This window comes from Heliconius melpomene, chromosome 15, assembly GCF_056956725.1.
Source record: "Heliconius melpomene rosina isolate 202511_hmr_F chromosome 15, ASM5695672v1, whole genome shotgun sequence".
Lineage (NCBI taxonomy): Eukaryota > Metazoa > Arthropoda > Insecta > Lepidoptera > Nymphalidae > Heliconius > Heliconius melpomene.
This window is the reverse complement of record NC_140403.1, coordinates 7,052,663-7,066,851: the sequence shown is the minus strand read 5'-3', so window position 1 is coordinate 7,066,851 and position 14,189 is coordinate 7,052,663.

The following is a 14,189-nucleotide window of genomic DNA, read 5'->3' as shown; positions in this document are numbered from 1 at the left end:
TAACGAGACAAAGCGTCGCGTTTTGTTCCATCACTCAAAAAGCAATGCCCCTAAAAACTCAGAGGAAAGTCGGAAACGGGGTATCTTGAACCTTTGAACCTCTTGAACCCTTGAATCTCATGAACCCATGTACCTCTTGAACTTTTTAACCTCTCAAATCCTGATACTTGAACTTCTTGAACCCTAATATATGCGGGATAAAGCGTGAAATTGAAAACAAAATCAACAAGTAATTAGGTAATTCTTGACATGTGACAGGTTAAGCTACCGACGCCATATGACTTGCTAAGTAATAACATGAATAAACAACAAGAAGATCAAAGCGTTGACTGTATCGGTCAGGCATTAATTGTTTATTCGGTACCACACGTTAATATATAATCAAAAGGGCCGGTAATACCATTAGTAGACCCCAATTTCAGAATCATATTGGGCAAGGTTATATGATTTTGTTTTTATTCTAATGAAGTAAATAACACGGAAATTTTCGGGAAATTTCGTATAAAAAAACCGGTGCGAGTCGGATTCACGCACCGAAGCTTCCGTACCAATTTCAGGATAGTAGGTCAACTTGGAAAACGAAGTATAGCTTACTTATGTAGACAAACTTAAGTATGCGGGCACTCATTTTGTATGCAATGAACAAATATACGCTGTTAATTTTTTTTTTCTATAAAAAATAATAAGTAGTAATTTTTACTTTTCGTTATTTTTCCTCTATTTGTGCTATAAGACGTTGTTTCGTACCAAATTTCAAGAGTCCGAGTTCACGGAAAGTACCCTATAGGTTTTGATTCCCTTGAGTTTCGAAAATTGGCATAAATGGCTCTATCTTTTGATTGTATTGGCTTAGAAGTTTAATTTTTTCACAATTCAAAAGAACAGTAGAACATTTCAAATAAATATCAGCTTGATACCTCCACGCTTTTTTGTGAAAAACAAAATGATCATATAAAGGTTCCGTTTTTTTTCCATTTCAAAGTACGGAACCCTAAAAATCGAACAAAAAACAATAAATATATATGGATATAATTTTTATTTTTTCCATCAGCAAAATAGATTTACGAATTGTAATTTTGATATAGCTTCTACATACTGTACGAGTATATTGTTATTGACGGTATTCACGACTTTTGTTAACCGGGATTTATACGGATGTTACAAACATTGACGCAAGGATTTCTATCAACTTCAATATGATGGTATGAGGAAAAAAGTATATACCTTTTTAAATAAATATTGTTTATTTTTTTCTTTATACCATTTATTGTATTTCAGTTTCTTTGACTTATCTATTTTAAGTAAGACACTACGTTCTTACTGAGACACTTACGTTTCCAACTTTCCTGCGAGTCTATATACTATGCTATATATTACATATAATATTTTAAGTATTATATTTCTATATGAAATTAAACAGAACAAGTTAATAAAATGAATGTAGGGTTCTAGTTCTTTTAATTTGAAACTTCCAGACTTTCGCGATCTCTGCATTATATGTGACCGATAGAGTCGTACTGAACTAAAACTTCTTATATATCGAACTGATTGAAACGGGGCTAAGCCTTGTAACTTCTTTTTATAAAGGTTTCCCTTCTACATTTTCCAATTTCAAATGATTATTTATTATTATTTTTTTTTTTAGATTAGAAAAATGGTTTACGCTTTTTCCTGCATGACAGGATAGGTATTGCCATTTTCCAATTTTCTGAGACATCGATTCAGCCGGAGCAAGAAACAAAATTAAATATAAGAATGTCCCTGAGTGAGAAGTGAACCCACTTACAGTCAGACGGTCTTATATATGGTGTTAAATTATATATTCAAAAATCTTATTCTTTTCAAATCGACACCGTATACTATGTTCAAATTACAGGGACGAACCATTTACACACGTAGGTCTACAAGTACATATTTCAAAGGTCTTATAAGCAATTTACTTAAGGTATTGTTACCGATGCAAAGCACGCCACTCAACTCGGTTGAGAACGGAAGTATTTTAATAGAAACGGAGCATCTTAACACTAGGTTCCCAGGTTCCCTCTGGGTACTCTGCTACGGTGCAAGTGCGGAATGTAATGTAAAGGGAGAAAGGTATTGTTAAGTTACAGCTTGTATTTCCTCGGCCATAGCATCCACTATATGCTCAACGTAGTACTTCAAACAAAAAGTTCAGAACCAGAACAAAATTGCAAACCGTAGACTACTATAGAGCTAACTATCGTATAAATTATGAAAGACGGGTCTGGTTTGTTTCATTCTACCAACGTGTGTACAATACAAGCATATTTTATGCTGTTAAAGAAGCGAGATGGGGGCGCTGTTTGAAATGAAAAAAATGATCTTTTCGTGCTGGCCTTGTCTTATTTTTATTTTAGGCAAATATAAAGAATTGTGTAGTATGTTTTTATAAAATATTCTTTGCACGTCTGAATGTACTGTTTTTGAAGATGTTATGTTTAGGGTTCCGTACTTTATCAAGTAAAAACCGTCTGTCAAGACCATTTATATCGAGATCGCGTGGACGCGTCAAGCTAATATTAACATCAAATATTTTGGTCTATGTTTATTAAAGAACAGAAAAATAAAGCTAATCAACGAACAAGATATGTTGCATTTATGAATTGATTTTGCTGCATTTTTTATGAAATCAAAACCTATTGGTTACTTCCCGTGGACCTACAAATATGACATTTGGCACGAACTGAGTAAAAACTTATTGTAGTACAAATAAAGAAAAAAATGAAAATTTATAGATATTTCATAGAAAAAATAATTATAAACTTATGTTAATAATAGTTTCAACAAAATAAAAGACACATTTTCAAACATTATAATTGATATTTAACATAAGAAAATCTGTAAATACTCGTAACGTTTTCACAAAATGAACCTACATATTTCATATCTAAAAAAAAGCAATTTTTCAACAATATTCATCACAAAAAAATTCTATACAAGAGTACTTCTATTCCTTGATTGATATAGAGAAACTGCAATCAAAAATATTCATTTGGCTGTATCAGCTAAAACAAAACACTGCGACTCTACCCGACCGTGCCGACTTGCACAACAATTAGTAGAACAATAGCCACTAAGATCGTTCTGGAGATAACAATGCTGGTACAATTTTCGTAGTTCCGTAGTTACGGTATAAGTGAAAAACATATAAAAAATCTGACCCAAATTCCCCCATTTGTATACAATTTTTAGGTTAACGTTTTAATTATTTATATATGAAAAAAAAATGTGCTGTAATATATCGTTTTTGTATGAAAAGACTATTTGGCGCAAGCCCACGCATAATAAACATATTATACCGCCTGGTAATAAACTGAAAAATATATATCTTTAGGAAAATAATAATTCCTTTTTCTTTTTTTTTTACAGCTTCACGCTGTATCCCGCCTGTAGCAGGATAGGCAGAGATAACCTAGTGTTAAGACATACCGTTCTCTACTTTTCTCCGGATGAGCGCTTTGCTTTGTTACCAAAACAAGGAAATTAAACTATAAATAAATAATTATTCATTCCCCCAAATGGGAATCGAACCCACAATGTATGCAGTTATACGCTTGTACCTACGACAAACTACGCTACAACGGGAAGTTCTTTTGAAAATATTATTTATTTATATTTTAATTTATTTATTGAGAATTCGTCAGAAAATGAAAATCGGAAGTGTCTTTATGGAATCGTGAGTGTATTAACACTAGGTTCACAGATTTTCTCTTTCTAACCCGCTATATGCAGAATAGAAAAAAATATATAACTACAAAAAAAATACTGTTATAGTTGATATATTAAAAATGGACAGCATTGTGACCTAAATATATAAATACAATATACATTTTTATGAAATCCAACATAACGAAAGTTTATTATTTATTTGAATACTTTAGCAGTTAGACATTATAGCTAATGGGAACAGTTTTATCAGCGAGTTATAATTGCTCCACGGAAAGACATAACAATTAGAGGTTTTACACGTAATGCTTTCATATTATATGTTATATTATAATATAGTTATATCTTTTTTAAAAATCTAGAATTTTTTTTATACGCTATATAAATTACCTAATAAAAATTTCAGCGTAGAAAATTTGACCATGAGACCCAAAATAGAAGATAGGGATAGATAGAAATAAAACATATAAAAGGATAGGCAGAATGAGCCTAATGTGTAATGTCATGGACACTACATTCCCCACTTTCCCCCGAATTCTGGAGGTATTGCGTGTTTAGTGGCAGATGTCAACACAGAAATAATGGATACATTTAATATTTCTTTTTCTGGAGTAGGAATCGATCTAATAACTTGTCAAGTTTTCAGACAAAACCTTGCCCTGGCGCCACGACTGGCCTTTTCAAAAATATAAAAATAACAAAAAAATAATAATATCAAAATCAGTTTGTTATTTTAATGGCGATCAAAAATTTCTCAATATATACGGTTAATGAGTACACAAAGAATTTAATTACCAACCTTTTAGCATACGAGTACATCAACAGGAAACGATTTTGATTTAATGTTTACCTTTTAAAGAACGTATACGTAAAATACATACATATTTGCCCTGATATTTTTAACAACTCTTTGTTATTTAAGCTGTAATATAATAATTGTTTGTAAAAAACAATACAATAGTTGATAATGAAACTAAACAATAGTTTCATATAGCAAAATAGGCAAAGGAAGCCTAGGAACCTAGTGTTAAGATCCTCTGTTCCCATTAAGACACTGCCCACTTTTAATGCCTCAACGCAATTTGCTTCGTTACCAAAGAAATGAAAATATTAAATATTTCATTACATTGAGTGGAAATCAAACTTACAACCTATCGTGCCTACAGTGTATACAGTTACACCCCTACGCCACAACTGGATTCGCCCTTTTAATTTTACTAGTAGAATTCGATCTTTTACTTTGATTCTTTTCTTTTATCATAAGTTTTTTTTATTTTATATAATAACGTTACATTTACATGACACAGGTATTTGATAGTAGTAATGTGACCTAAATTCCATTATCACGAACTTTTATCACCATTCGCTCAGCAACAATGGCATTCTGAACACGTTAGAGATGATTTATCTAGTATTTTATTTTTACACATCTGCTAGCTCTATAAAATTGTAATAATAAATAAACAAACTCGCGTTGGCTCATATCCAAGATGAAAGTTTTAACAAAATGTTCTACCACATTGTACTGTTGACGTAACATTTGAAATCCTTAATTGATTGAGATACAAAAGTAATCTATATATATAAAAGGACTTGTCCTCACTGACTGAGGTAAGACGCACGCACAGCCGTAACCGCTGTGCGTAGAAACGTGAAATTTGGACAGATATTTACTTTCGTAATCTGGACATCCACTAAGAAGGGATTTTGGAAAATTTAAACCCTAAAGGGGCGAAATAGGGGTTGAAAGTTAGTATGGAAAAAAAATTAAATCGGCACCGATTCTTATAAAATTTGAAATTCAGACTCTTAAAAGTATTTAATTGAACATGTGTTTCATGGTTTTCTAGAATTCTTTCCATAAAGATGCAAATAAGGGGTTGAAAGTTTGTACGGAAAAATTCTGAAATCGCCACCGATTTTTATAAAATTTGAAATTTAGACTCTTAAAAATATTTCATTGAACACATGTTTCATGGTTTATTAGAATTCACCCCTAAATACGTAAGCGAAGCTGCGCGCGTCCGCTAGTTATATATAATAGTAATAGAAAGTGCCAGTAAATTAATCTACCTATGACAACAGTATAATTTTTTTTTTATTTCCTAAGCTTAAGCCTAATTTAGTACGTAACGCGATGGTTGTGGGTTCGATCCCCACTCGAGGAAGTGAAATATTTATTTACGTGTATATTTCCATTTCTTCGCTCTGGTGTCGAGGCAAAGCGCGGGGTTGAGTTCTGCCACTCAACACGCAATGACTTGAGAATTCGGCAGAAAGTGGGGAATGGAGTTTCTTAATACTAGGTTCCCTTTCCCTACCCTACTGTGTGCGGGATACAGCGTGAAGCTGATTTAATTGTTATTTTTTTATAAGTTTTTAATTATTTTCTTAATAATTAATACCTCTAAATCTTGGAAATAAAATACAATAGATGAAATATGGAAGAAAATACAACGAATACTGTAATTGGAGTGTTCTTACTGCTAACAATAGTACTTTATATCATTCTTGTCCTACTTCACTGAATCGAATGCTCTCCAATGTTTCAAAGTTCTCTAAATTTTTATTTTTCAAGATCGAGTTTATATGATTAAGTAGGGAACTTCTTTACATTATGACATTCGTTCTATCTTTTATTATCTTATCTATTTCACGTTCATACACTCCTTTCTCCATTTTATATTACCAGAGCTAGCAACTTAAATAAATTCATTTCTACGTCTAGTAATCGAACCCCCAACCATTGTGATTATAATCAAACGGCATTCAACTATTCCACTTACAAAAATTCTAATCGAATATTAACAAAAACAAAAAACTATTATTTTATTATTCCAAGAAACATTATTAGTTAGTATAAACAACTAAATGGCCTGTAATACTTGTTCTTTCCGTATAAATTTTCTTTATACGTGTATTCTCAGTCAAATGGATTACAAAGACATCTAAAACTACGTAAATGCTAATGCGATGTTCACCAGTCGGAATATTTCCTCTTTGTAACAAATAATATTTACTTATGAGGTTATTATTGTGTTTTCCTCGCTGAGTATTTCGTTTCTTTCTTTACATATATTTTTTTTGGCTCTACGCTGTATCCCGCACACAACAGGATAGGCGGAGGAAACCACTAGGTTTCCTTTTCCTTAACTCTAGTTAAGACACTCCGCTTCCCATTTTCTGGCGAATTCTGGAGACCTTGCGTGTTAAATGGCAGAACTCAACGCCGTGTTTTGCCTCGACATCAGAGCAAAGAAATGGAAATATCAATATAAATAAATTTTCACTTCCTCGAGTGGGGATCGAACCCACAACACGACGGCCTCGATGTAATATATTTTTTATTATTTAGTAATATTACAGCAAATCTACATATATACATATAATATAGTAACTATTTGATTATTTATATCAATAATTTATTTTTTTAATCTTGTAGGCTTTAACGCTACGAAGTTATTACTGGCATATGTCCAAATTCAATATCTATTATGTTCAATATTTCACCGAAAACACCCTAGTAGCATCTTGGAAGACAATGCACTGCTATAATTTACTAAAACGCAGACTTAATATGTCTGGGCTATCAATATAGAAAGTTAAATAAATTTTAAAAAGTTATTCATATATAAAATTATAATTCTATAAATATAATTTTACATTAAATGGCGCTTTCAGCTTCTGTGATTTCTTTCTTCTTCTTTCTTTCTGTGATTACAATGTCTGTACTTACAATAGTGTGTAGCTATGATTTTTTACTCGATCTCCACTAGAATTATTATCATTTAGCGCTCTGGCAAAATATAGTCGTATTCCGTACTCAGTACCATGTCTCGAATTTAAACGGGAACTAATTTCTCTCTGCCCGAGATAGATTGGTATTGGTGGTGGACTGGTGGTAAATTTCTTAACGTTAAAAATTAAGCTTCTAACCTCTTATTTTAATTTTGACCTACTAATGAATTATGTCTACATAGACCTACAAATAAATGTTCCTATACTAATAAAGATTAATTATTCTATGCACAGAAACAAATTTCATATTTAAGTCAAATGTAAAATGTTACTGTGATCAACAGTATACATTTCCACAATTACGTAAAAATATATCAATTTAATAATCTTTTAACATCAACTTTAGCTTTAAATTATTTATAAAGTCTACAGGGGGATCAAATTTAATAAGCATGATATTTGGCATATGCCCAAATAAGTACCCAACAAGCGCTTACACTGTTAACAGCTCATTCCATCCTTAGTGAAGTAATATATGTATAATAATATATACAAAATACTTTTATGACTTAACTGTAATCTTTTATACATATTTTCTATGCTTAGACTATACATATACGGAAGAAGTGTAAATCTTAAAATCTAATAAAAGATAATTCACTTGAAAATCTTAATAAAAAATTAAAATTTCTTAATTATTGGCCTAAAAGTGTTTTAGCTATTGGATAATCTCAAGCATTTGTTACTTTTAACCCACCGTTACATTTATACCAGGTCTCCCCTATAGTTCGGCAACAATTATTGAAATAGTTTTAAGTACGAATCTTGTTTGATTAATTGGGGGATATAAATAATATTTTTAAATATTATATAAGATATTTGTTTTTTTATTAATCTATATAATTCTATATATTTTCTTTTCTTATAATAACGAAAAAGCCTCATAAATGATCACGAGTCAATCAATTTAAAAATAAATATCTAACACAAAGGCCCTAAAAACCCTAATAATTTCCACTTCATTAAAATCACACACACGACTTTTATAAATAGAAAATATTACGACTCCAGCGTGCCAATGACTTTCAAAACATCTGAAGCTAGTTTACAATATGACATCACTTCCGGCCTCGGCTTCGCCTTGACATCAGATGTACGCTACATTTGGGGTACATTAGGGAAGATCGTTTAAAATTGTTTATTTTGAAGTATTTTATTAGGATTTGACAGATGAAGGTTAATAAAAACGTATTGTATTATTATATGGACCGTTTATTTTGAAAGTGGTGTAAGTCCATTTTTGAGAAAAATGAGCTATCACGTAATTCATGCTTAATTTAATGTAATTTATTTATATATAACTAGTCCGTGTTTAATTTCTCAAAAAAAACCCATGTTTTGAACAACTTAAAATCAGTCGGTAAATGAAATTGCATAATCATCGACATACTAATCTTTAATTTTCTCGAAACAAAAGAAAATGGACTTACACCACTCTCAAAATAAACGGTCCATATAGTGTTAGAAGTTGATTTTTGAGGCCAGTCGTGGTGCTTGGATATAAGCGTGTGAGTGTAACGCGACAGGTTGTGGTTTCGATAACCACTTGAGAAAATGAAATATTAGATATTTTCATTTCGTCGCTCTGGTGTCGATTCCTCCAGAATTTGGCGGAAAATAGGAAATAGAGTGTCATAACACTAAGCTCTCTTTGCCTACCCTGTCACATGCGGGATACAGCGTGAAGCTTGAAAAAGATTGACAGTTGAAGATTAATAAAAAATTATAGTCCTATATAACGTACATTCTTAGAAGTAGATTATTTTATATTTTAATTCGTAGACTCAACTCTTTTACATTACTTTCCGTAATTGCTCTTTAAAACTGAAGTATTTTACTCTACTTTTTAACTATAAAGTTTAATACTACCACTGTTATAGCTTTTGAAAATGTAAAACAACTAGCAAGTTGCCAGCGAAAGCGATCTTTTCCAAGTTTCCATTGAAATAAAGTTACTCTCGTACCGAAAAGTCCTGCTGTGAAAATTAAATTAATTAAAATAGTAATAAGCTACGCTTTGAGATTACTTTTTAATTTTCTATACTCTCTATTTTTTTTATTGTTTGCTTTTTAACGTTGCCAGTCAAATGATGTGGATTCAATTTCCACCTGAGGTAATGAAATATTTAATATATTAAAAATTTCTCGAGACAAAGCGCGCAAATAAAATATTCCATTCTCATTAAGACACTTCCCTTCCCGAAGAAATGACAATATAAATCCAAATAAATATTTCATCTCCTCAAGTGGGAATCGGAAATATAATTCAAAATTATAATTAAACTTCATTAGTAAGCTTAAAAAAACTTAATTATGTTTTAATTATGATACAATTAACGGATTATCTCTCGTATCAAATACGTTTGTTCTGTATTTAAAATTCAATTAACATATTACAAAATGGCAGTTGTAAAAAAATGTAGTTTGGGGTATTGTTAGGGTAAATTTATAGCCTGGTCTGTGAACGAATATTCGATAAATAATATAACGACAAGCGAAATTTTGTTTTGAAACGCTTGCGGTTAAGAAGAATTAAGATAATAGAATATTTTAAGCAGTTTTTTAGTGGGACAGTACTTATGGTTGTGGGTTTGATTCCTACTCGAGAGAATAATTAGATTATGCTATGTAATATTTTCATATCAATATCAACAAGCGCGGCGTTAAGTTTTGTACTGAAAAAGCAATACATCGAAAAGTAGAGAGCGAAGTATAAGTCTCCTCCTCTCACTCCGTTCCCCACTTTCCGCCCTTGGTTCTCTCCTAGTGGGGAGCGATGCGTCTTAACACTAAGTGCCCCCAAAAATACTAAAAAAAATTAAGAAAAAAAATATTTTTTCTTGAATAAGTACAGTTATTACAACCTATATAATTTTCGAAAATGACCGACTATATTGACTCATACCCTATAGCTGTGTTATTTCTAACATTGTAACTCCCGTTGGAATATTTAAAGAACGCTCAGACCACTGCATCGAAATATAAACAATTTCTAAAAGATTAAAAGAATAGAAGTGGTTGAATTTTATAAGGAGTTTGTACTTTCATAAATTTTGGCCTTGTTACTCTAGTGCCCTAGAATGTTAACCAGTTTAAAATAAGTGCATATAGTTATTTAAAGTTTCGTACCTCGAAAGGGAAAAACGGAACCCTTACAGGATCATTTTGTCGTCTGTTCGTCTGTCAACACCTATTTTCTCAGGAACCGTGACCTCAGGATTTTTAAATTTGTTACGAAGCAATATCTTATTGTATAAGATTTATAGCAGACATAAAGGAAAAATAGCGAAAAGGGAAAAATTCTAAGTATTTCACAGAAAAAAATATTACAAACTTATAATTGTAGTTAATTTCATACTATATGAGTGCATACGTCCGTAAACTTAAGTTTGTCAATTTTGAATTGTCCTACCAGTCGAATCTAGAAATTGGTACGGAACTCTCCGTACGCGTGCCCGACTCGCATTTGAATGATTTTTTTTAATTGCGTTACCAAAATAAAGAAAAACACAGAAAAAAATACAACAAATATATATGTAATTTCAAATCGCTTATTTCCTTAGATAATATATTCTAGAAAAATATAGTTCCACATATGTTAAACATATATATCATGAAACGGGCAATTTCGATATATTTACTTACATTTACAGTATACGTGCCCATTTCCTTTCGTACACATTCAACGGTACAGCTAGAGCTTTTCAAATAAAAAAGTCCTTTTTTTCTTTCCTTTCAGTCGTAATGCAGTTATTTTATCATTTGTAAAACATATGAAATAAAGATAGCAGTGTTCATATGTTTTTTGGCTAAAGTAACAGAAAAGTAAGAAACCGGTTGAGAGCGCCCACCTAGGCCTCCGTACCAATTTCAGGATTGTAGGTCAGCGGGAAGTATAACTTGTAAAACTTAACAAACTTAAATTTGCGGACATTTACAATCATTTTGTATGAAATGAACTACAAATATATTTTTGCAATGTTTTTTCCTAAGAAATATCTATAAATTTTCACTTTTTGTTTTTTCCTTTATTTTTTATTGTAAGTTCGCCAAATTTCATAACTGTAGGTCCATGGATTACAATAAATACAAGGGTTCCGTTATTACCTTTTGAGGAACCCTAAAAAGTAACATGTTAACCAACACTATCAAAAAGGGGTTAACATTTCTTCACATTAAATGTCTATCCCGTTTATGCTTATTTAGTTCTTAATATGCGGCAATACATCATCCGCATCAACCACTGCAGGCAGATGACTGTAATTTATTACCATAGAAAGTTTCTATTTAAGTCTCGTACACTAGTGTGCCGGCATTTATATTTATGTTCTTTTATAAATCCATACCTATATTATAAATTCGAAAGTAACTCTGTCTGTCTGTCTGTCTGTCTGTCTGTCTGTCTGTCTGTCTGTCTGTCTGTCTGTCTGTCTGTCTGTCTGTCTGTCTGTCTGTCTGTCTGTCTGTCTGTCTGTCTGTCTGTCTGTCTGTCTGTCTTTTACGCAATCAGGGCCAAACCGCTAATTTAATTGTGATAAAATACTCATATAGAGATACTTGAGGGTCCCGGGATGAACATAGGATACTTTTTTTTTCTCATATTTGCAATATTTTCGATATATACCAATATATTAAAATAATTAATTTGACAAGCAATTTATTCCGCCATGTTAATAACAATCGTCGCTACGCGTTGCTAAGCAACGGCTTGCAAAGTTTGTTGTTTTAAGAAAACGTCACCCAAAGTGAGTTTGCTTAATGCATACATGTCGCGCGCCGATATAGATTTGTATACATTAACAAAAATTAGAGGATTTCTATAATTTGATATTGATCCTTATGAAAATAAATATAATAGTCACTTTTAGCATTTCATCTAGATGGAAATTATAGTTTACTGTATAACATTCTAATAAATAATTAAGATGTTACTGATTCCAAATGACCTAGCCTACGAGTGGTATAGTATGACCGACGCGAACGGGCAGATGACTTTGATGATTTTGTAAATTTTTATATATTTTCGAATTACTATTATTTTTTATGTCATTATTTGCTGCTTATAATAAATTTATCTCAGTTCGGTTATCTATACCGATGTTATATACTTAAAATATTGTAATTTTAATCATTTGGGATTTTATTTAATATTGTTCGCAAAAATTAATAATTATTTAATATAGAAAAATGTTTAGTACGCGCGCACGGCAAACTTTAGGTACTTTTACTTCTTTTTAACCGACTTCTGTAAGAAAAGGAGGTTATCAATTCGACTGTATTTTTTTTTTTTTTATTTTTTATTTTTTTTTTTTTTATGTTTGTTACCTCATAACTTTTAACTGGGTGGACCGATTTTGATAATTTTTTTTTTATTTGAAAGGTATAGCTTCCCGAATGGTCCCATTTTTTTTTGGTCCATGTCTGACAATGGTATCCATGAGAAAATCACATAAGTCTTAAATTTGCATTATGCATGTGCGCGACTAATAGCCGAATAACTCAATGTCGCGCCAACCGATTTTGATGATTCTTTTTTTATTTGAAAGGATACACTTCAAGGATAATTTGGTGAAAGTTTGGTTAGGTTTCGATTATGGAATCCGGAGAAAATTGAGAAAGTTTGTTCTTTTTGGTCAAAAATTAATTATACTGATTACAGCTATGATTACAGCTGATTATAGCTACAAGCAAAAACTTTTTAAATTGATGTCAGAAGTGAGATTCCTGATCGTTGCATTTCTTTTCAACCAATCTCAAAAAAGAGGATGTTCTCATTTTCAACCAACTTCAAAAAAGGGAGATTCCGAATTCACCCGAATACTTTTTATGTATGTTCTTGTCAATATACCAAAATGTAACTTTGCACAAAAATAATAGCTAATTAAATGTATTTTTTCACTAAAAATCGTAAAATAAATTAATTTTTAACAAAAACAAAAACCGACTTCTAACAACGAACTAAAAAGTGAAAAATAATTATATAAAGATTTTATAATTTTGAAGTCGGTGCCAAGTAAAACAAACAGGCTTAGTAATTAGATATTGTAGTAAGGTGTTGTAGCATTAGTTTGACACCGACTTCAAAATTATAAAATCTTTATATAATTATTTTTCACTTTTTAGTTCGTTGTTAGAAGTCGGTTTTTGTTTTTGTTAAAAATTAATTTTGTTTGTTCATTTCGGTTACTCAAATATTTTTTCTAATAATAAATCTCCACTTATTATTATTTTTTTAACTTATTTTAATTATTTAGGCTTATATTTTCGCGGGCGTAGCCGCGTCCGGGCCTACTAGTGTTTTATAAAAACTTATTTAAAGTTTCAGTTTTTTTCAGTTTCACGCTGTATCCCATATGTTGCAAGGTAGCCTAGTAACCAACCTAGTGTTAAAACACTCTATTCTCCATTTTCCACTGAATTCTGGAGGCATTGCCTGCTTTTGCCTCCATACCAGAGCAAAGAAATAAAAATATTAAATTTTTCATTTCTTCGAGTAGGACTCAAATCTATAACATGACGAGTTTATAGTGACACAACTCTACCGCTGGCTTTAAGAGTCAGTTCATATATCTTTGATCTAAAGAAAAGATAGTGCTAACAATAGAATATTTTTGGTTGAGATATTATTTTTATAAGATTTAATTCATTTATTTTCATAAAAAATTATATATGTATATCAATGAAACTCATTTTTATTATTTATA